Consider the following 22,805-nt stretch of genomic DNA (forward strand, 5'->3'; position numbering starts at 1 on the left):
CACAAGTCTTCTGGGGCGGGGAACATTCAACCCCGTGCTTGAAGGAAAAGCAGGAGAAGAACCAAGTGAGGAGCAGGGAGGGATCCTGATGAAAAGGATGTTGGGCAGATCTTCCAGCGTGTGTGAAGGAACGTCCTTGGTGTGCTCGGGGACCTGGGCAGAGGCTGCAGTGACCATGGAGTGACTGTGGCTCGGAGAGCAAGGGGAGGGCTGTGCACAGACGAGAGGGGCAGCACAGATTCTGTGATTTATTTTAAGGGCAATGGGAGGCTGCTAGAGTCTTTTAGGTACTGAATTGCCATGATTCAGTTTTATGCTGTAAGGAGAACAGTTCGGCAGCTAAGGGGAAAATGGGTGGGAGGGAAGCCAGAGGGGAAGGTGTAGACTTCTGTCCTGGCAGTTCAGGTGGAAGGTGAGGGGTGCTGGCCACCAGGCAGCAGGATGTTCGTGAAGCATTGCCGATGTCCCCAGCCCTGCATTCCCATCACTCGGTGACCCTCTCCATTCAGGCTGCCAACCCACGAGGCACCTGCTGCTGGAGGGGAGCTGCAAGGGCGGAGCTAGAGGAGGACATGCATCCTTGGTGTTTGGGTCAGAGAGCCAAGACTCAGGTAAACAATAGAAAGACTGGGAAGGAAACAAGATTAGGCTGGACCAGGTAGCCTGGACCGGATGGACATAGAGGAAGTAAGGAAGTAGTTAATACCAGTGGAGGTCTCTGTGTCCTGTTATACACCCATGGAGCTCACATAGATAAGGGGAACACACAAGTCTCCCCCCAGTTTGAGGGTAATCTTAGAGGAAAGGAGATCTTAGCTCCCCGATGAGGCCCGAGAAAATAAGCGGGGTCCTAGAGTCCCCACCTGGTGTGGGTCCCAGGCCTCCCAGGTACCACCAATCCTGGAGGAAGGCACTTACAGCCCACTGTGGAGATAAGGATCTACACATGCATGCATCCTGAGACTTGCGTTTGAACCGCAGGACGTGGGGCCCATTGGAAGGAGGACCAGACTGGGAATAGGAAATTCACCTTTAAACCCAGCTTTGCCTCACACTGGAGAGGTGATTCCAGGAAACCACTTGACCTCCCTGAAACTCAGTCTTACCCTCTAAAGATGGGGGCAGTGAGCCTGACCTCCTCATGGGGATGGTGGAGAATTGAAAGAAGTAAGCATGTGGGAAAACCATGTAATTCTGTGCACAAGGAGGTATTCTGTTTGGAGGGACAAAAGCTTGCATCATGCTGACCTCATTAATTTCATCTTCGGAGAGTCTTAGCAGCTTCCTTGATCTATTTCCTATAATTCTACCTGTTGGTTCTGCTTTTGTCCTGTGGGTGCACAGAGCAAGCCCCATCCCTCTTGCCCTGACAGCCCGCATGTAGGACCCTCCAGACACTTGTGTCCAGGTTGAAGCAGCTCAGTCCCTCCCTATTTCTCATAGGGCCCTGCATTTCACTTCCCCTCCCCTGGAGTCATGCTCTTATTTCTAGTGTCTTGAGAATGTGGTGTCCGGGAGACCACAGGTCCCCTCATTTGGGCCATAGTTTTGCTGATATTTCTGTCACCAGTGGTCCAAAGCCTCTAGCCGGAGTCCGGGAAGGACTCTGTGAATGAAAGTCACCCATGACTGGTGCAGATGGAGAGTCACAAGGCGGGGACCAGTGACAGGTGGATGTCTCCATTGCTTCTCGTTCTGGGAGCCGCAGGCGTTGTTGTCACTGTCAACCACCACCACACAGAAAATCAAAAAGAAAAATATAACTATGGCCACCTCCCAAGGGAAAGAGCAAGCGCTGTCCAAAGTCTGTCTCTCTGAGTCTTCCAGGGAGCACTGGATTCAGCTGTAGAGGGTGTGATAGGAGGCTCCGGCCTGGAAAACAGGGTGGGAAGTGAGGGGGTAAGAGGTCAGGGTTGGAGGAGCCTGGGTTCTAGTCCTAGCAGGTGGTCTCCAGGGTGATTTTCCTCCCTCCCCTGCACCCTCGGGTTTGATGCTTCTTCCTGAGGTTTTTGTCCTGCATGTTCCCCCAGGAGGGCCACACCTGGGCAGAGAGCACCCACAGAGCATGAGAAGCTCTCCTCCACCCTTCTGTTCCCACTCTGTCCCGTGGCTTTTGTTGGTCTGCTTCCTAAATTTTCTCGGGTTGTTCTAGTCACTATGTGTTGTGATCCTAAGTAGTGCTCCTCTTGGCCAGAGGCACCTTGATTTTCAGCAGGATGTTCAGCCGTCCTGACTGGGCCAAACCCGTGCTGGGGACTCAGGGTGGGTTCAGCACACACTGGTCAAGGCACTGGCCCAAGGAAGAAGTTTGCTGTTCTCATATCCCATATCTTCCCTGCTCTGCACCACTCCAGCCAGTAGGAGGGAAACAGGTTATAGAAACTGTGGGTGAAGCTAAGAGGCACCCCCATCTAAGGATGGGATTGGATGCAAGTGTGAAGTAGGCAGGTGGTCCTCAGATTGCCTCCTATAGAGGCAACTTGCCATTTCTGGGTATATCTCCTCCTCCCTCTCAACAAGTACCCCAGGATTTATTAGTTGCAGGGTGGTAAACTCAGCCATTTGCTCATTCACTCGTTCACCTGTAGGTATTTTCTGAGTGCCTAATACTGTGCCAGGTGCTACGCTGCATACTAGAGATAAAAGGTGGCTGAGATAGTATCCTAATCTCCCAGCACTTCCCAGTCTCAGAAGCAACACAGACCCTGTTAATACTTTAACCAGCATCAGAATGGAAGCATTACAAGTTGGTGGGGGGGGGGGGGGGCGGGGGAGGCTGCCTCTTTAAGGACTTAGCCTTGGGCAGCCCCAATGGTTCAGTGGTTTAGCACCGCCTTCAGCCCAGGGTGTGATCCTGGAGTCCCAGGATCCAGTCTCACACTGGGCTCCCTGCATGGAGCCTGCTTCTCCCTCTGCCTGTGTCTCTGCCTCTCTCTCTCTCTCTGTCTCTCATGAATAAATAAATAAAATCTTAAAAAAAAAGACTTAGCCTTGAACTCAGGTTGGGGAATGGGGGTTTGCACAGCCACCACTGGGCTTGTCTGTGCCTGACAGCCCCTGCCCAGAGCCTCGCATCTGGAAGGCCCCAAACAGAGCTGAGCCGAGATACTCGAGATACTCGGATGCTCTGTGACTCCCAGCTCTAAGCCTCGGGGATTCTAAGAGAAGGATGGTGCCCGCTTGCCAGATGTGGGAGCTGGGTTCTAAAATGCATTCAATGGAAGTGAAATAAATTGGAAACTGCTGCTCCCATTGTCCTCCTGGCGTCTCGAGAGCAGTCTTTTATCCTCCCTTCTGTTGGCCAAATGAGCTCCTGCTTCCAATCTGGCCCCTGGGTCCACTGCCCAATGGCAAATATTTCTGCCCTGGAAAAGCTCATTGGCAGGAGCTGAGAAGACTAATAACGGCGCTTGACAGCCCTTCATGGTTTTCCCTAAATATTCTTCCCTGCACAAAAAAGTTTAATAAAAATATGGATTGAAGCAGAGACCGGGAGTGGGAAATAAATGGCGCTCTCGCAGCTGTATTATTATAATACTCTGCACCTGTGCTGCTCACCCAGGGGAGACAGGAGTGCAGGGCGAGGGGGAGAAGCGCTCTCTGGGCAAGGGGGCCTGTGCCTAAGACGGGAGTGGGTGAGTGTGAATACCTCTAGGCTCCCGGGGAAGCTGTCTAAGCCTGGGACTGGGGAGCGCAACTCAGGGAATACTGTGTCCTAGGTTTGCATGGGGTCTAGAGTGTCCTAAGCTAGTGTGACTGATAATCTAGTCTGTGTAATGGCTTTATTATTATATGTGAATTAATTTGTTCTCCATGCAAAGGATAGGCTGGTATACGTTGTTCCTTCACCTCCAAATTAGTATATTCAGTTAAAAAAAAAAAAAAGCTGGTTTTCAATACATGGAATACTAACTTAGCAGCAAAAAGCATGCTAATTACACAGGACTTTCTCTACTATTCATTAAAGTGGTCCCCAAAGTGCTTCTAATTGGTCTCATTTTGCTCCCTCTCTCTGTCCCTTTTGTTCCTGAATGTCTTGAAAGCAAGCAATTAAAAACCGCTGTATTTAAAAGTTCTCTGTAGTTCAGACTTCATGTAATTCAGACCAGAGATTTCACTCCCAGCCTATTTTTGCATATTACTGAAGGTTTCTAAATGGACCCTGTTTGTGCAGGAGCCACTCGAGGAAAATGCTGGCATTCTCAGAGATGAGATGGATCTTCTTTCTGGGCCTACACCTGAGGTGGAGACCCACTTCTATACATGCAAACTCCAGCTCGGGTTCTTGCCGCACCAGCAGGCACAGAAGGTACTGGTTGCCCGATGTGAAGTGATAAATATGGATTAGATCCGTGCAAAGCTGCAGGATCAATTATGGGAACATACAGCTAAATCAGCCTCCAACTGCCTGAGTGTCAGAGTTTCTGCAGGAGATTATGAGTCCACTGGGTTCCTGAGGGCTTAGTGAAGTGTTTGTGTGCACGCGCATAGCGCCTATGTATGCACATATGAATGCACTCATACGCACCTGAGTGTGTGAATGTGCATCAGTGTGAGTATATATGTGAGTAGGCGTGTGTGTGTTTGTGTGTATGTGTGTTACAGCACCAGAACAGACAGTGCCTAACAAACATGAGAAGAGAGTTCTAGGTCAGCCTCTGCTTCTCATTAGTTTGTTGGCTTTGGGAAAATCATTATTCTTCTCTCTGAGTCTCATTTCCCCATCCATAGAATGACAGATTTGGGGGGCGGATCTTTTTCATAATGGAGCCCTGCCTCTGAACAGTCTGACTCCAAAGGCCTGGGGGTGGGGCCTGGGTCTTTCTCTAAAGGTCCCAGATGAGTGTAATGTGACCTCCCTCAGACCCTCTTGCTCTCCAGCCTGTCACTGTGCACAGAGCAGCTTGCTCTGTGCTCACCCTGCTGACACTTCCAGCTTGCACTTGCCCTACCACCCCCAAGGTTCTCAGAGGGTTCTGTTTTTCTGAGGATCTTTCGGGAAGGATGCCCTGTGTTTTGGCCTGAGGGTTCCTGGGATCTGCTGTGATTTCATTTTGTTCCTCCGTAGCTTCCCCCACCTGTGGCTGTGCACAGTAACCCCAGCACTCCTCTGGGTTCAAAGAGGATAGTAAGGCTCTTCAGAGGAAAACCTTGTGAGCACTGTCTAGCTGGCAAAGCTAGTGTGACCTGAAAGCTGGACGAGAGTCCTTGTGGCTACGCTATGAACCCACTTTGTCACCACTGCCCTCCCCATGGCTCCCCTACCTGCTTCATTCTTCCCTCCTTCCTCTTTTCAGCAGAACCCTAGAATAACCAGAATAACCAAAGGGTCTAGAATCAGGCCAATCTGGATTGTAATCCTGACTTCTTCTATTACTGGGTACTGTTTGCACCCCTGGGGGTGCACTCCTGTTTGGCTTTGGGCAACTACCTACCTCCCATCTATTCCCTTCAGACACTGCATGCCACTCACAGTGCCAGGCTCCCTTCCAGCCTGGAGTGGAGACCATTTAGCAAGTGGATTTCCTCTTCTTCCTAGCCACACAACTAAACTACACATTTCCAGACACCCTAGCAATCAGATGGAGTCGTGTGATGAAATCGTGGCCCGTGGAATGTGGGCAGAATGATATAGCCCACTTCTAGATGTGGCCCTAAAATCATCCAGGTGACCCTCTACTCTTCCTCACAGGCTGTCTGCTGAGTGTCATGATCCAGGACAACTTTGGAAGCCACTTACTTTTGGCAGACCCTTTATCAGCCTGGAGAGCACTGTTCCCCTACCTTCAAAGATGTTGATTGCACTTACTATGGAGTGTGGCCTAAATCATTGAGATTCGGGAGTTTGCCTTTTATAGCAGCCAACGTTGTTTAAACCAATATATAACCGATGTGGCCAGGTCAGCACAACCTGTTTATGCCAGGTGAAGGAGGTAGAACCCAGTCTGGCTTCTTACTAGACTCACCCTGGGTGTAATGTTAAGCAGGGCCACGTCTGAGTTTAGCCATGTGAGTTGCCCCATCTCTTCACTTTTCTATGCATTTCATTTCTCTCTGGTCCATTTCTCCTTCCCACTACTCTTCTGAGTGCTAGGCCAGGTCATCAGATCTCTCCAGAGGAAGGGAGGCTGTTGGGCCGTGCTTCACGGAGCACCTTTCCCAGGGGCTGCAACTGGCCCCATGCAGGCTTCCCTGCAATTAACTGTGTTAGGGCCATGCTTCTTCCAACAATGTGCAATCACACCTCCTGGGGTTCCTCATTGGGCTCATAAGCCAGGGGAGGGAGTAAAGGGAGGTGAGGGCAGCTGTCCCCTTCTCAGATGCCTGCTTGGAGAGAATGCCCTCACAGCAGCCTGACACCCCCGCCCGCACTCCCATCACCACCACCTTGCTAAACTCCAGGTGCACACTGACCCAACTTGCTCTGTGGATGGCTGTTGTCCCTGTCGCCGTAGCAACCAGTCACAGTGAATGATGACAATGGTAACTTCATTCCTGCTGGGAGGTCAGAGGACAGCATGGCACATGGAGGAAGGTGGGGCTTCAGGAAGTAGTAAGGGACACATGGAGCCAGGGGAAGGGCTGGTGTGGCCATTTTGACCATGGTGTTCAGGCTCAGTGACTTCAGGCTCCCTTTCTACAACACTAGGAATTAATGGGAAAGGGCTCAGGCCTTCCTCACAGAGTCCTGGGGGATGCTAATGTGCACCCAAGAGGAAAAACCACCTAAGAGAAAGATGCCAGGTAGAAGGTGCAGTGAAGAGAAGGTGAGCTTCATTCTACAGGTTCCCTGATCATAGGTCTGGTTGTATTGTTGGAGCTCCAGCAAGGACGCAACAAGCACGGGTCGTACCCTGCACACATGGAGGGGGCACTCTAGTGCCTACTGTACTTCTATACAGCAAACAGTGCCCCCTGGCTGGGTGTATGCGGCAGCCAGAAACTAGCAGCGGCCACATATGTCAGGTGGGGACAGGAGCTAAAGGAAGAGAAAAATAAAGCAGGCTCAGGGAGGTAAAAAGTGCCTGAGCAGAGGAACAATTAGCTCCTTCATATGAGGGGAACAGGGAGGGTATTAGGAAGAGGTGACATTTGACCAGGGACCTGCAGGCTGTGTGGCCATGTCGGGGGAGAGGAGCCCAGACAGAGGCACCAGGCTGTGCAAGTGTCCTGAGACAGGAGAGGCCCGTGTGGTTGAAGCACACTGAGCAAGGGCAGGCGGGAGTGGTGAGAGGAAATCAGGATGGTCTTTTTGCAGCAGATGCAGATCCAGGACTCTATATCTGAGTGAGTGAGGAGCCTCTGGGGGTTTCCCTCAGAAGAGAGACAGGATCTGAGGGATGCATGAACAGGTCTTCCTGGCCACTGTGCAGAAATGGGAACGCAAGGCTGCCACGGTGGATGCAGAAAGAAGCAGGAGACCAGGGCGAGATGGTGGGATGGTGTGGCAGCTTTGAAGGGCTTGGGAACTACCAGATTCTGGATATACGTCAAAGAGGATCCTGCTAGGAGAGAAAGATGAAAGGCTAGAATGAAGGATTTTGGCTCAAGCAACTTAGGTAGCAGAGTAGAAAAGGGAGAGGAGGCTGAGAGTCTGAGCTGACTCTGGAGGAGTGGTGGGAGCGGGAAACCAGCAGCGGTCCAGACCTTCCCCACCCAGAGAGCTGCCAAGGCCCATGTCTTGGGCTCCATGCTTGTTCTGCACAGAATGTCCCCTTCTCTCTGCTTGCCCTGCTTGTGATGCCAGGAGGGGCAGTCCTGCTTTAAGAGCCTGTGTCCAGTCCCTCCTTCCAAGACATCCCACCATGGGGCTTTGGCCAATTGTCTCCCATTCCCCTTACCTGTTTCCTCACACACATGCTCCTGCACACCAGCCAGCAATTATCCAGAAGCATTAATAACCAAGCCTCAGTAGCCCTGAGCCCCAGACCTGGTGGCCTGCAGCACCCTGGCACTCCCGAGTGATGCCCTATTATCTGGAGCATCTCCAAACTGAAGAAGCCTCACACATGCTCCAATCCAGGACCACTTCTCTTGTCTACTCTAGTCTTCTCCTGGCCCAACGACCTCACTGCTCCCCCTTTATTTCCTACTTGGCTGGCTGGTGGCTCCACCTTCAGCTGTGTGTGTATGGAGGTGGGGATCCCACAAGTCTGGGAGAATGGCCTTCCCCTCCACCTCTCCATGCCTTTTCTTCCCTATACTCCCAAAGCAGCTCCGTCCTTCATGAGCACTGTGCCCCCTAGTTCTGAGCCTAATCCCATGCACACTGGGTTTTTACTCATATTCTAAATGTAGTTTTGGTATTTTTTTGCAAGTTGATAGTCATGATCTTATTGACCCCATCCATACCCTTACCAAGCAAACGGTATATATCAAGGTTCCCACTTTGGAGATAAGGATGCCGTTCCTCAGCTTCAGTTTCTTTTTTCTCTGCAACCAGAGGATTCACTTAGGTGATCTCTCTTGCCCCTTCAGATCTCATTTCCTACAACTGTAAGATACATACAGATATAGAAGAGAATCCTCCCCCCCGCCCCTCCGCCCCACACCAGAGCAGGTGGGCATATGTGCGCACAGAGGTACTGATTCTTTCCAGCAAAATGCATCCTTGGATACCCTATCGACAGTCTCCGCCTTTCCGACAGAGCACTCAAGGGGAATTGAACTAAATAATTTCTAAAATTGCTGACATTACGTTCTCCAAATTCTGACATTTCATTATTGCTTGTCCTGGAGGTACCAAGGCCTCTTAGTCTAGCACCGGCATTCATCGAATGCTGACATTTCAGCATCTGTAATAGGCTCTAAGCACGCAAGAAAAAATAAGAGACACAAAGTCCACAAGCCAGCCAGAGAGGAAAGGGAACAGACAACTGATACCCAGTAGGACATTATCTGTTCACTTCTTCTCCCTGGGCAGTCTTCTTTCAAATCCCCTTTCAATGCCCACCCTCGCACCTTTACACATACTGCTTCTGTCCTGGACACAGCCTGCAGAAACTCTGCTCTTGCCCTGCACTCACACTCTTTGAGCACCTATATGGTTAATTCCTGAAGATACAGAAGGAAGTTCAAGCTGGATCCTTGATCTCTGGATAGAGAGTAACTTGTACATACTCTGTGGACACCAACCATCATGGTGTAGGGCTTTTTCGTCAAGCCAGTGGAAATGGCCAATACCACTGGTCAGGGTCACGGAGCTCAGAAGTATGGATAAATGAGCCAACAAGAGACAAGAACCCAGAGGGTTTGTCATGAGGTAAGAGTGGGAGGATGACTTGATGAGGTGTACTCTCACCACAGAAGAACAAGCTGGACCAACAGCCTAACTGGATAAAATCTCCAGTGGCCAGACACAGAACTTAAAATCCCCTGATAGTCATTTTTCCTTCTTTGAGAGGTCTGTGAAGGCCTCTGTTGAAAGGAAAGTGGCGCCCACGTGGAAGTGGCACAGTTGGACACCATGGTTTCTTTCTTAACCCCTTAGCATGGATTTGTCAATAATTTTTTAAAGCCATCTCACAGGATCTTGATAGAATGGGATATAGGATAAATAATATTTAGGGAGAGAAAAAGCTGTGGGTAAAGAGTATTTTGAAGTATTTTGATATATTTGGCATGTTACCAAATTTTGAGGAAGGAAAGGAAAGAGGAAAAAAATCAAGAAAAGAAAAGCAGAGACGTTTTCTCTGAGCGTCTCTGACGCTCAAGAAAAGAAAGAGATGCTTTCTTCCAGAAAGAGGCAAGCCGCGAGACCAGATCCTGAAACCATCCAGTCCTGTTATCTGCACTGTGGCCCTATCAGAGAGGACTATTGCTTCTGTCTGGATCTCACTTCCCTTACCCATGAGGGGTCAGGCAACAAGCCCTCAAACGCTATTTCCAGCGCCAGTTCCATCCTGGAAGACCAACTCCATCCCTATGACTATCGCCATCTCTGCAACAAAAGAGTTATTTGTATTGCTGTAGAACTTTGTAGTTTGTAAAACTTCTTCACACTCATTATCCCACCTGATTCTTACAGAAGCGATACTTAGGTCATGTATGTACGAGTGACAGGTCCATTTTACAGAGCAAGGATGTGTCACTTGTGCAGGAACCAGGATTGTCGTCTCTGCATGAGCCTAAAATATTGTTAGATCCAAAACTTGTTGACAGATTTAAATTTATGAGCTGACATTCCCTTTGAGATGCTGGGAGAAAGAGGCTTGATCTGTAAGAAGTGAAAACACTCTCTGGCTGGCTGTCCAGGCATTTCTAGTACCCCTCCACCATGTCGTCTTGCCTGCAGGACCCTCTGGGCATCCTTCACAATTTGTGAGATGTCCTCGGGGGCTTTGGTGACAACAGAGAGGCATGTTGCCACTGTGATTTGCTGGGGACAGTCAACAGGTATCCTCTGGGTTGATGGGAATGAGGCTCTGAGACAACAGGAGAGTCTGGTTCCTCTGCCGGCCTTGTCATGAGGCCTCGGTGGCGTTGATCTGCTCCTCTAACCAGCAGTGAGATCATTCTTTCCCAGGCACCTGCCCCATGTCTGCAGGGCTGTTGTCCAACTCCAGTGAGACTAGGGGTAGGAGAGGGCTTTCCAGAGCGTAAGCTGGTGTGAAAGATGCCTGGCGGCAAGGAATCTGATACTGCTATGGAGGAGGACAAGAGGCGAGGGGAGAGGGAGATAAAATGGAGGACCAGGTGGCAACCAGAAGAAGGAGAGAAGGATGAAATTGAAGAAGAGGAGGAGAGGAAAGGGGGAGGGGAGGGAGGGAAGAAGGAGAATCTGCCTCCTGGGATGCAGCGGGTCCTAACCACCTGTAGGAGGAGACACTGCTGGCTCAAGCTTGAGGCTTTAGGGAGCACAAACCCAGCAGATGTAGGGGTGACACACGAAGACACAGAAGAGAAACCACTCTACTCTTGCCCTTACTCTCTTCCCCCATCCCTTGCTATTTCTAAATTGTTTTGTTTCCTCTGTGCAGTTTCCAGAGCACAGAAAGAATTTGTGCATTCCATTAATCCCCCTTTAATTCTCTACTGTCACTTTCCTGGAAGTTTAAATAAGAAAAACTGTTTTCTAACTGATTATGAACCTGTACTCCACAAACAAAATAAATCATGTCGCAGTCATTCCTTGCCTTTGTGTTGACGATTAGGGGAAAGGGATGGGGGCGGGGGAGAGAGAGAGATTGAGAGGAGGAGAAATACCAGCCCTGCCCCCCTACCCTGGAAGGCACAGAAGCCCCACGGTTGGCTAGAGCAGAAAGAAGCTCGGAGCTCCAAGATTTGGCGCTTGAATCTAAATTTAGAACCTATTTGTAGACCAGTTGGAGGGAATTCAGAGAAAAGCTACCAAAACAATCAGAGGAATGCAGCTTAATTGGCCCAGCTTGGCTAAGAACTACTAGGCCGGGAGCATTAGCCAGTCTGTAGCCAGAGGAGGCCCAGTCAACACCAGCCAGGGGAGGACTGTTTAGCTTGCCACAGAGGGGGATCCAGAGAGGAAAGGGAGCCCAGAGCGCAGGACACACAGCTCAGCCCCGCCTGGCACCCCACAGGGAGGCCTCCTGGCTGTCTCTGGCCATGTGGCTAATCCTCTTCTCCGGCCATTACTCCCCAAGTATTACCTACAACAATACATTCATTATTTAATCTCATCTCAGCAGTGGCCCTGCAAGGCAGATGCGTCTTTTCTACTTTTGCTGATGAAGAAACAGAAGCTCAGGGATGCTGTGTAACTTGCCTGATGTCTCTCCAATGGTAAAATAAAGATCTAAACTCACACCACATTGGTTTTTGAAGCCCAGGCTCATTTTTCTGACACACAGCTGACAGAAAGACACAGGAACAGGGGTCCCCGTGGCTGAGTCTCCCCAGGTGGGAAGGCAAAAGATGCCACTCACTGAGGTATGCTCTGTCTTAGAACAACCTGGGCTTCTGTCCTCTGGCCTCTTGTCTCCTGAGGACCCTGCCCCTCCTCCCAGTCTTGCTGGCCTCCGTCCACTTGCTCCGGGGGTCTCCTAGCCCCCTGAGGCTCCCGTTCTTGTATAGCAGGAAGAGTACTAGATGGCAGGTCAGATGGACCTGGTTTTCAATTGTACCTTTTAAAAATATTGTCTGGCCTTGGGCACATTAGTTAATTTCTCCAGGTCTGAGCTTCCTGACGGTTTACACAGTGATTATCAAGTCTCCGATCCAAGGTTGTTGGAGGAGCAACGTGACAGCATGACGGCGCCTTGTAAATTGCCAAGTGCTGAATGCGAGAGGATGATGCTATTAGTAATAGTGATGGAAATTGTATTCTAACTCATTACAGACAACGTGGACCATCTCTGGGTTTCTCTCACTTCAGAGTTCACCTGACACACACATCCTCAAATCATCCAGGTCCTGGTATAAAAGCTGACCCAGACAGGGTCCTGGAAGCAGGCAGCCTGCAGAAGCAGACCCTGGGGATGGGCTTTTTTTTTTTTTTTTGTATATTTTTTATTGTAGTTCAATTTGCCAACATGCAGTATAACACCCAGTGCTCATCCCGTCAAGTGCCCTTCAGTGCCCATCACCCAGTCACCCCATCCCTCTGCCCCTCTCCTTCCACTACCCCTTGTTCGTTCCCAGAGTTAGGAGTCTCTTTTCTGAGGCTGTGGTTGTTGGAGTCTTGCAGATACTGAGAAACCATGCCGTCTTGAGAGAAGTGAAGCTGGTCGGCAGGTGTAGCAGGCAGGGGTCCCTTGGAGATAGCTCAGACTGGCACGAGGTCACTGGATTGACTTGAGAATCGCCCCTTGCACCTTCAGTTCTCTCTTCCATGTACAAATAATAGAAGAGCCAACACTTACTGAGTACCTACTATGTGCCTAGCTGTGGTCTAAGCACTGCGTGTGTTCAACTCTTGTTTTCAAAACAACCCCGTGGGGGGTACCACTATCCATATTGTCACCATTTCCTAAAGGCCCCAAGAGGAAACTCACTGGAGTGGCAACTTGAGATTCAGACCTAAGCTTTCCGGCTCTGAAACTCTTCACTTAGCTACTATACCCTGCCACCTTTAAAATAGATCCTAAAATAGATGGTTACCGAGGTTCCTTAAAAAGTCAGTGATGGACCTTGAATATCATAAGCATCTTCTGCTTATTTTACCAAGGAGAAGACCCAGAGAGACAATCAAGTGCCCAGCAGTGAGCAGGCTTACAGCTCTAAAATGCAGTCACTGCATGATTCAAAACCTTTGGAAAGAGAATAATTCATTTATCAGCCAGATGTTCCATTGACATCACAGCTGGGCCTGCACACACGATTGTTACCTCCTCAAGGGATGTTTTGATATTATCAAAAACCTCTCTCCATCTTTGTCTCAAGACCTCTGGATATGCTAGCCATGAAATCTAAGCAGTGATTCCTGACTTTTGTGGTTCATAGATGCCTTCAGAAATCTCGTGGAAGGTATGGATAATTTTGCAGGAAAAAAAGACATATGCATTTCAATTTGGGAGAGAAGATTATGAATCCTGCGAAGCTCTGTCATGAATCTCTAGGGGTCTCTGAGCCACAAATTATAAAACTCCTGTTCTTGGTAATGAGAAAACCAGGGCAAAATTTGGGCTTCTGAGTCTGTCTCTTGAGAGATTCTTCAGAATCTATTCTTTTCATTGTACCATCCGCCTTCCCTTTGGTGCAAAGTACAGAGTTCTTGCCATCATATCTATACCATCCCACTGGAATGGGAGTTCCCTAAGGACATGGACCACCTTGGTCTTGTGTGCCCTTGTGTCCTCAGTATCTAGCACAACACCCAACATATGTCCGGGACTCAGTACACATTTGTAAGGATTGTTTACGTGATTGCATTGAACAGAGAGTAGAAGCTGTGCATGTTCACTCAAGTTTTTCTTGTCTTTGGCTTTTCCTTCCTGATTGTAGAGTTAGAGGCAAGTATAACAAATGACTAGTTTAGGTCAGGTTCCCTGGGAAGAGAAACAGAAACAGGGATTCTGGTGTGAGGATTTATTGGAGGTGTGCTCTCAGACACAATCTGTAAGGGCAGGAGGGAAACAGGATAGAGCAAGAGGAGGAGAAGCCAGGCAAAGCTTGATGCCAGGGATATGAATACGTGTGAATAGCAAGGGGATCAGCCTTTTGTACCCTTGTATCAGTCAAAGCACGGCATTGGAGACATTTCCTATAGAGCTGGCCCTATCTGACCTAGCAGAGGCCAATTCTCAGGAAGAAGGTACAATTGTGGGCTGTTATAAACAATACTTTCAGTAGCTGGGGGCTGAGTGTGTGGCCCCGAAAGATCTGAGTGGGACACCAACAGTGTCTATTGCATAGCATGAGTACAGGCTCAGATCAATTGAAAGTGGCTGCCAGGAGCATGGCATTGGAGAAAGAGTGAGAAACCAGGCCCCGGCTCCATGATGGATTATTCATGCCTGCTGGACGCTAAGGAGTGGCAACATCAGTGATACCTCTTTGCCATTCTGAGCCTAAGGGGAAACTGGAACTGTGTTTTTTATTAGAGGTATAGAGTAGTTCAGAGACTCTGGGGTAATTTTATGAGTCACACAATTTAGAAAGTCCTCATATGCTGTGGCAGATAGGTTCCAGGGTTTTCATTGACTATAGGTAGAAACCAGACAGGCAGCCAGTAATTAAAAGTCAGCTTCCTCAAACTAAAGCAAAGGAATTACTTAAATGGACATCCTTTTGGCAGGGAAGACACTCACACTTAGAGCTCAGACCAGCAGATAGAACTAGAATTCAGGTGTCAGAAAATAGGCATGGAACATTTGAGGACCTTAGAATAAATTCACCATCGGGCTAAAGGCTAGGACCCCTTGTATTAGGCTTCTGTACCCACACAGAGCCCTTGCAATGTGCCAGCCACTCAGGTGTTTCCCAATAATTATGTTTTAGATGTTTGCAAACAAATAGACCAAGCCTTAGGGAATTAACTCTTTGAGGTAGGAGGCTTCTGCTCCAGAATTTCTAACATATTCATCAGACACATCTGTCAACCTTCTAAGTGAGAAAAGCAGCCTGGCTTCCTTTGTATCTCTCAGGATGTGGCACATGGCATTTCCACTCCTGTTATTATCACAGATTTTGGTGTTGGGAGGAATTGGGGTGTAGTGCAGAGATACAGCAATTTAAGATGTCATACTTTTTTTTTTTCCCTCATGGGCCTGGATGACTTGATTGTCAATGAAGAAACCTGTTCTTTATCACAGCAAAGTGTTCTAACGAAGATGACAATGAGAACAGCAGCAATAGCTACGACCACAAATGTCTGTACCACCGCTTTACAAGTTTTACTCCTTGCCCTTCAACACAACTCAGTGATGTAGGCAGGGGGAGGTTACCAACCCATGGAAAAACCTAGGGTGTCCTTCCCCAGATGGGGAAGGAGGCAGGAAAGCAGCAGTTATCATCCAGGGAGTGACAGAGTCACACTTCTAGGGAAACTGGGATTGACCTACGTGGTGGTCATCATGGTGGACACACAGGATGGTCCTTGAAAGGAGAAGTGAGAGACTGTGTGATGGGTGGGTGGTCCCACAGAGTTGTGCCCTCCCTTGGCATTAATACATGCTTATTCTTGCTCATTTTCTTGGCCTTCAAAGTTCAATGCAAATTACTGTATGATCTAGCAATGCCACTCGCAGGTACATACTCAGATTAAAACAGATTCAGACAGATGTTGAACATTAATGTTCATAGCTGCATTATTCATCAAAGGGTGGAAACAACAAGTGTTCACCAACAGGTGAATGGATAAACAAAGTGGGACATATACATATAATGGAATATTATTCAGCCTTAAAAAGAAATGAAGTAGTGATCCATGTACAACATGCATAAGTCTTAATGACGTTGTGCTGAGTGAAATAAAAGGACAAATATTGTGTGATTCAAGTTATATGAAGTATTTAAAGTGGGAAAATTCATGGGTATAGAAAGTAGAGCAGAGGTTATCTCAGGCTAGGAGCAAGGAGGGAATGGGGACTTACTGTATAATAAGTTCAGGGTTTCTATTTGGAATGATGAAAGGTGCCTAGAGATGGATAGTGGTGGTCTTTGCATAGCCTTGTGGATGAATTTAATATCTCTGAATTGTGCACTTAAAGTAGTTAAGATGGTGAATTTTATGTATGTGTATTTTACAACAATTAAAATGGACGAACGAGGTGCACCTGGATGGCACAGTGGTTGAGCGTCTGTCTTTGGCTCAGATCATGATCCTGGGGTCCTGGGATCAAGTCCCGCATTGGGCTTCCTGCAGGGAGCCTGCTTCTCCCTCTGCCTATGTCTCTGCCTCTCTCTCTGTGTTTCTCATGAATAAATAAATTTTTAAAAATGGTTGAATGAATAAACAAGAAAATGAATTCAGTTCAGAGCTTATGCTTTCTGAAAGCTTTCCTGGATCCAGCCTGTTTGGAACACCATCTTTTATGCACCTAGTACACATTGTACTCTGATTATTAACGTACTTGACTATGTCCAGACTAAGATATGAACTCCCAAAGAATATGGACTGTGTCCTCCTCTATTTTATATCTCTGGCTCAAGCCAATTGTCTAGCACATTGTGACAATCTGATAATTCTGTTTGAAATTAATAGATCTGAGATATACATATATATGGCATCTTTGAAGTGAACAGTATGCATTTCAAATTAATGAAATAGACACCAACACCAGCTACTATCACAATGGTATTTGTTTAGATGAACTTGACTCAAGTTCTTTTTAAACATATCTGATTGCTCTTTCCACCATAATTTTAAATAGGTAACATAGCAAGTATATTGGTTGGGAAAAAGACCGAACCTCAGATGTGGGATAAATGATAAGCAGTTTATTAATAGTTCTCAACATGTGCCGATACCCTTACTAGAGAAATTCTTCCCTCTTTTCTTCACTCCAGCTTGATTAACTTGGACTCCTCCTTAGGGTCTTAGCATAGACATCACCATCTCTGGGAAGCCCCATTGACCTCTTATCCCAGGGAGCATCTGCTGACTCTGCCCTGACCTGCCATGAGCTTGCAAATGAGTCAGCACCTTTCCTATCACCATGCTTGTCACAAGATGTTATATGTCCCTGTGTACTCTTTGTCTTCCCCACGAGACAGTAAGCTCCATAAGGGCAGGAACTGCTACATTCCCAGCAACTAGCAAAATTCCTAGCACATGGAGATACTCAATAAATATATATTGAAAGATTAGCTAAAGGAATGATGAATGAATGAATCCAGTAATGTGGGCATGAAACTGTATAGTGTGTATAGCCAAGCCCTTTTAACCAGATGAAAGTGTTCTTACAGATCACTAAATCCAAGCATTTCATGGAACAGATGAGGAAGATGAGGTCCAGAGAGAGAAAGTGAATTTTCCTAAGTGCATAGAAAATAAATAGACAAAGGGAACTAGAATCTGGGTATTCTGGCTTATAGTTCTATTTCCATTATAACACTGCTCCCTTCTCCCCTCAAGGTCAGTATTTCTGCTGTCCAAGATGATGTATGACCCCAAACCTTTGGGATTAAGTCATAAACTCACCATGCATGGCCTTTTGAAAGTAACATCCATTTTAACAGAGGCATTCTGGAGAACAAAGCATTAAACCAAGATGTCTTTTATATAACTGGATTTAAAACATTGGACTTGGCTGGTGGAGAATAAAATGTGGGGCATTTTACATTTCCTCTGGGTGCCCCTCAAATCCTTATCATCAGACAAGGCTGGCTTTTTTAGGAAAATCTGAATCAAGTGGGATTGTCATAAAGTCAGCTGAAACCTGCTTTCCTGAAGTTATGATCAAGGCTGGTGGCTGCTGGGAGAAAAAATGGTGGAGAAGGTAAAAGATGAGAGGTAAGATCTACCTGAAAGCTAGAAAAGGAAAAAGAGTAATAATGCGCCCAATTGTTTTTAGTTCTATCAAGAGAGACTGGACAAACTTTAGTCTTTCATCACAACCATCTTCAGTGTGAAGAAATGGGGCATGCTGATCCATTCACATATGTTGTAGACATTCTCTCTTTTTTCTGATTCCTGAAGGCAATGTATCCAACCTCACGGCATGAAGCATCATTGGCCTGAGCCAGTCGTAGTTGTCCGCTTCCCCTTTATAGTGATTGGTCCAAAAGTGAGCATGTGACCTAGTTCTAGCTGATAAAACACAAGGTGACGTCCACTTGGTGTCTTTCTGGGAGAAGATTTTCTCCCTGGGAAAGGAGAAAGCCAGTTTTTGTTCTCATTACACTCCTTTGGAGCTTGTATGTGCAAGTATATGATAGTCATAGCTGCAGTAGTAATCTTGGGACCTTGAGGGATGGTTGCTCTATCAGGCAGAGGACAGAATAAGAGGACTGACTGTGAGTCCTTGATGATATCACTGAGCCACTAAATCGATCCTGAATCCTGCTGTCTCTGGTTCCTTGGTAAGTGAAATTCTGAATGTCTGTATGGACTAAGCTATTATTATGGTAGAAGCCAGGGGTCAGCACACTTTTTCTCTAAAGGGTCAGAGAGTAAATACCTTCAGCTCTGTGGGCTATGTGATCTCTGTTTGCAAGTATTCAGTGTCTGCCATTGTAGCACCAAAACAGCCATAGACAATAGGCAAATGATTAGGCTGCATTCCAATAAAACTTTATTTACACAAATAGGCAGTGGGCCACATTTGGCCCACAGGCCATAGTTCCCCAACTCCTGGTTTAAGTTGTGGATACATTTATCTCACAGATATTTGGTAAGAACCCCCCATGTTGTAGCCAAGATAGTAGGTGCTGGGGATATAGCAGGGGTCAAAAAATATCAGGAAAATATCAGGTCTCTGCCCTGTGAAGCTTATGCATGGCTCAGAGAGCCAAGTACAAATCAAATGAATAAGGAACATTCCTGCAGGTTGTGATAAGTGCTGTGGTGGAAGTTGAATGATGTTGTAGAGTTTTGAGGTTGAGCAGAGCGATGGGTAGACCCAATTTAAATGTGCTGGCAAGAGAAAGCATTTCTGGGAACATGTCATCTGAGACCTCAAGAATGAGAAGGGACTTGCTATGTGAAGAAAGAGGAAGATCCTGCAACAGGCAACAGGAACTGAAAATGCAGATGCTTGAGGGCAAGGCAAGTGTGGCAGAGCCAGGAAGCCATGGGGAGGCTGGGGAGGCATGAACAGGGGAGAGAGAAGTAGGCAAGGGCCAGAACATGCAAAGCCTGGAAGGTCTGGGAGGAATTCTGAATTTTACGCCCAGAGCAATGCAGAGTGTAGAGTACAGATTTAGGCTTTAAAACCACCAAGCTGACTGTTGCATGGCCTGAAGGGAGGGAAGAGTGGAACAGAGAGCTAGTTGAGAAAGTGAGATTTCTCAACAGCCTAAGAATTTTATAAGCATGTCTCAATTCACTCAAGTTGTGGATTGGTAGAGATAGGCCGAAGGGAAAAAACCCAGGAACCTAGAAGCAGCAGAAAAGAAAGTTCCAGAAAGATAGACTGGCTTCTCTATGAAGATATTCAAGAAGCTATGATCCAATAAGGCCCTGGGACAAGGTTGCCTGGTGCTATGAACAAGAGCTGCGATTGACCTCTCTACCCATTGGCAGCTCATAGAGTGCTTTGTACTCTTGCTGGATCCTTCTGAGACAAGAAAGGGGGTAACCCAGAGGTAGCTAGATGCTCCCAGCTGCAGCCTGGCCGCGATGGGGGAACAGTGGGGCATGCAGTCACCACCCTACCATCCTGTTTCCCCTGTTCCCGAGGCTTGCACCACAGCGCTGTATTCCCAAGAATACATTCGTGGAGGGGTTGTTTGGATTGTGTATTTACCTCTCACTGTGTCCCACTGAGGACACAAAGCAGGCTTTAAGCAGGCTTTAAGAAATACAGGTAATAAAATAGAAAAATATAAATTAAATATATCAAGCCTAAGGAAAATACAAATCAGATGAAAGATCAAACAGGTAGATGAGAAAGCCAAAATGCAGGTTACAACATTCTACGTGGTTGCCAGCACCAAAGCCAGGAAACCCCATTTGTTTGCTAGTTGCTATTATATTATTTACAGTATTTCCACCAACATTAGATGGTTCCCCATCTATACTCCAACCTTTGGGGCTTTCTTGCCAGCCACAGGGTGACCTGCACACAGCTAGTGCAGGTGCCCACGATGAGGGCCCCTCTCTCTCTGCCTACCTCTAAAGTGACCTCAGCAATGGTATCTCTCCTTCTCTGGGCAGGGAGGGAAAATTGCCACTGGTATCCACAATTTTCTACTCAATTGCTTTGTGCTGGGCTTGGTTTAGCTCAATGATTTCCCAATCAGATTTGAATTCGTTCACATTACTAAAGTCAAAATGCTAATAAGCAAGGCGAATGGAACTAAGACTTGAGATTTTCATCCTGAAGCCCTGGGTGTGTGTGTGGTGGGGGGCAGGGGGCAGGAATGAGGACAAGTTCCTGGGGACAGAGGACTGGGGAGAGAGTCAGGGCCAGAATAAAGTGAACAAGGGGGCATATCAATGAACACAAGCCTGGGGTGACCGGCCCTGATCTTGCTCTGTTTCAAGGCTAGGTGCCTTGAGTAATGGAGTCCTCAATTTCCAGCCCTGGTTCAGTCCACTTTGGGCAAATCACTTCTCCTTTCCTCCTTTCTTAGCCAAATGGGATTGGCTAATGGATCAGGAAGGGGCTGACCTCTAGGTTAGGAGGGAGCAGCTGGTGGCCACGAGATTCCTCTCTGGCTAAGACCACCTCATGTGTACCCACCCCTCTCTCTGCCCACTGCTCCTCTGATCCTTTCCTTCCCCCTTCATTGTCCCATCAACCCTTTGTGCCTCTGTCCCATCTATGTTTAGGCCTATGTTAGGTCTGATCAACCAGTTCATGTTAGTGTCCCTTCGTGGCTGAGCACCATTAGGCTCTCAGGATCCTTCTCTGGTGACTTGTCTCTATGAGCAGCCCAGGCAGGAAGGGTCTCTCATATGTCCCCACCCTGCCTCCTGTCCCCTGACAACCTACCTACCTCCAACCCAAGATCTGGCTCAGATGGATCATCTGTCATTCAGGGTTGACTCTTCTCAGCTCGTACCCCTTGATGACTTGTCCAAGTACGTCAGCCTTGGCTGTGCTGGGCCACAGGACACCTCCATCAGCTAAACCCGGTGAGGGTAACAGGGATCCATCATGAGAGACCAAGTAGGGTGACCAAATCCTCCCAGTTTTCCTGGGATTTTCCAGTTTCAAAAAGGTCCCAGACCCTGGGAACCCCCTCTGTCCTGGGTAAATTGGAATGGTCAGTCACCCTACAAGACAATTGGACCCAGAATATAAGCCTCAGTCTCACCTCTGTTCCATCATACCTTGTAACCATTGGCAACACATATCTCCCTCTCTATGAACTGGCCATTATAATCTCTTCCCTGCCTACTTTGCAGGGTTGTTCTAAGGGTCACATCAGATAATAGATGTGAAAGTGCTTAACGAACACTAAAGCACTGGACAGATGTAAAGGGGGTTTTATTACCCAGTGTTTACGACCTTGAGGCCAGAGTATTAGCAATTTCAATTAATCAAATAAATGGAAAAATAAATTGGTTTTATGGAAACAGATTCCTGCACCTTGCCAAGGGTTCAGGGCTGAGGCAAGGGAAAGGAAAGAATTCAAAGGGCTTATAGCTCTGGCTAAGCTAAACCCAAGCAGAGGCTTACCCAAGCTCGCTCTGCTCTAGGAGCCCCAGAACATGCCCACCTAGGACCTGCAAGGTCAGCTGTGCTGTCATCAATATACTTTCTCAGCCACAGAGCAACCAAACACAGTTTGTTCTTAACTGTCTACGCTGTGGTCTAATAAAACTGGCAAGTGTCAGCCAACTACCAATTATGGGATTTGCATGAGGCTTCACAAGCTGCATGAGTGTTTACCCCCCTTTTTTGTATTTTTTATTGGAGTTCAATTTGGCAACATATAGTATAACACCCAGTGCTCATCTCGTCAAGTACCCCCCCTCAGTGCCCATCACTCAGTCACCATCCCCCTGCCCAGCTCCCCTCCCACGACCCCTTGTTCCTTTCCCAGAGTTAGGAGTCTCCATGAGTGCTTAATAAACACGTTGGTGTGTTTATTGCTCTGGGCTTCACAATAGTCTGGGAAGGTTCCAGAAGCAACATGCTGAAGACCCGGCTCAGGAGGATGTGGAAACTGAGATTATCCCTGGACCTGGATGCAAAGCAGCAGCCTGAGCAGGATAGGCACTGTGCTGGAGTTCAAGTCTTGATGCTTTGTGTTGAATGTGGACATAGCTGTGATGACCCAGCCCCTTTCTTCCATCCTGGAAGGAAGGTCATGGTCGGGGTGTAAAATCAAACTCAGTTTGACAGATGGATAGACAGGTGCCCCCTTTGAAGTCTTCTAGGTGGGGAGACAGGTAGAAAAATAGCTACACACACATAGTTTTAATATAGGGCTAATTATGCCAATCAGAAATAGAGCCATTTATGCCAAAATAGACTTAGGCAGGGCAAGTGACAATCTTGTCAATAATGTGGGAACAAGGTTTGCTGTGGACAATTTGCAACCCAGATCAGCTGACCCACTATAATTAGGAATAGATTGTGCCCACTTCTGGTTTATGGGTTTATGGAATACGAGGCACTATGGGTCCAATAAAGAAACAAATGCAACAAAACTGAGAGGAGCCTCCTCTTCTCTCAGCTCAGCTAATCAATGAGGCCATTGAGAAGGCAGCTTTGCCTCATGCAAGTCAAGCCACTGCTGGTCTGGGCTTCTAGCTTTGTGGAAGTCACTGGTGT

The 22,805-nt window shown here is 47.6% G+C and overlaps 1 protein-coding gene and 2 long non-coding RNA genes across 7 annotated transcripts in view; 2 read left to right on the forward strand and 1 right to left on the reverse strand.

Annotated features, from left to right (window-relative positions):
- The window catches only part of ASIC2 (acid sensing ion channel subunit 2), a 1,001,679-nt gene that overhangs the window by 455,792 nt on the left and 523,082 nt on the right, over positions 1–22,805 (forward strand). The gene's annotated exons all lie outside the window — the stretch shown is intronic.
- LOC111097428 lies at positions 1,175–21,323 on the reverse strand. 4 transcript variants are annotated; one of them, XR_005364673.1, is made up of 6 exons: positions 21,019–21,323; positions 13,836–13,961; positions 8,359–8,494; positions 6,415–7,502; positions 5,967–6,192; positions 1,175–1,872 (listed from the first exon to the last, which is right to left on the reverse strand). It is a non-coding gene; the product is annotated as an uncharacterized LOC111097428 (long non-coding RNA). The 4 variants fall into 4 exon arrangements; XR_005364671.1 differs by having other exon boundaries at positions 6,415–7,505; XR_005364672.1 differs by lacking the exon at positions 5,967–6,192 and having other exon boundaries at positions 6,415–7,505.
- Positions 6,459–11,781, forward strand: LOC111097431. Its single transcript, XR_005364679.1, has 2 exons — positions 6,459–6,767; positions 11,661–11,781. It is a non-coding gene; the product is annotated as an uncharacterized LOC111097431 (long non-coding RNA).

This window comes from Canis lupus, chromosome 9, assembly GCF_011100685.1.
Source record: "Canis lupus familiaris isolate Mischka breed German Shepherd chromosome 9, alternate assembly UU_Cfam_GSD_1.0, whole genome shotgun sequence".
NCBI classification, from domain to species: domain Eukaryota; kingdom Metazoa; phylum Chordata; class Mammalia; order Carnivora; family Canidae; genus Canis; species Canis lupus.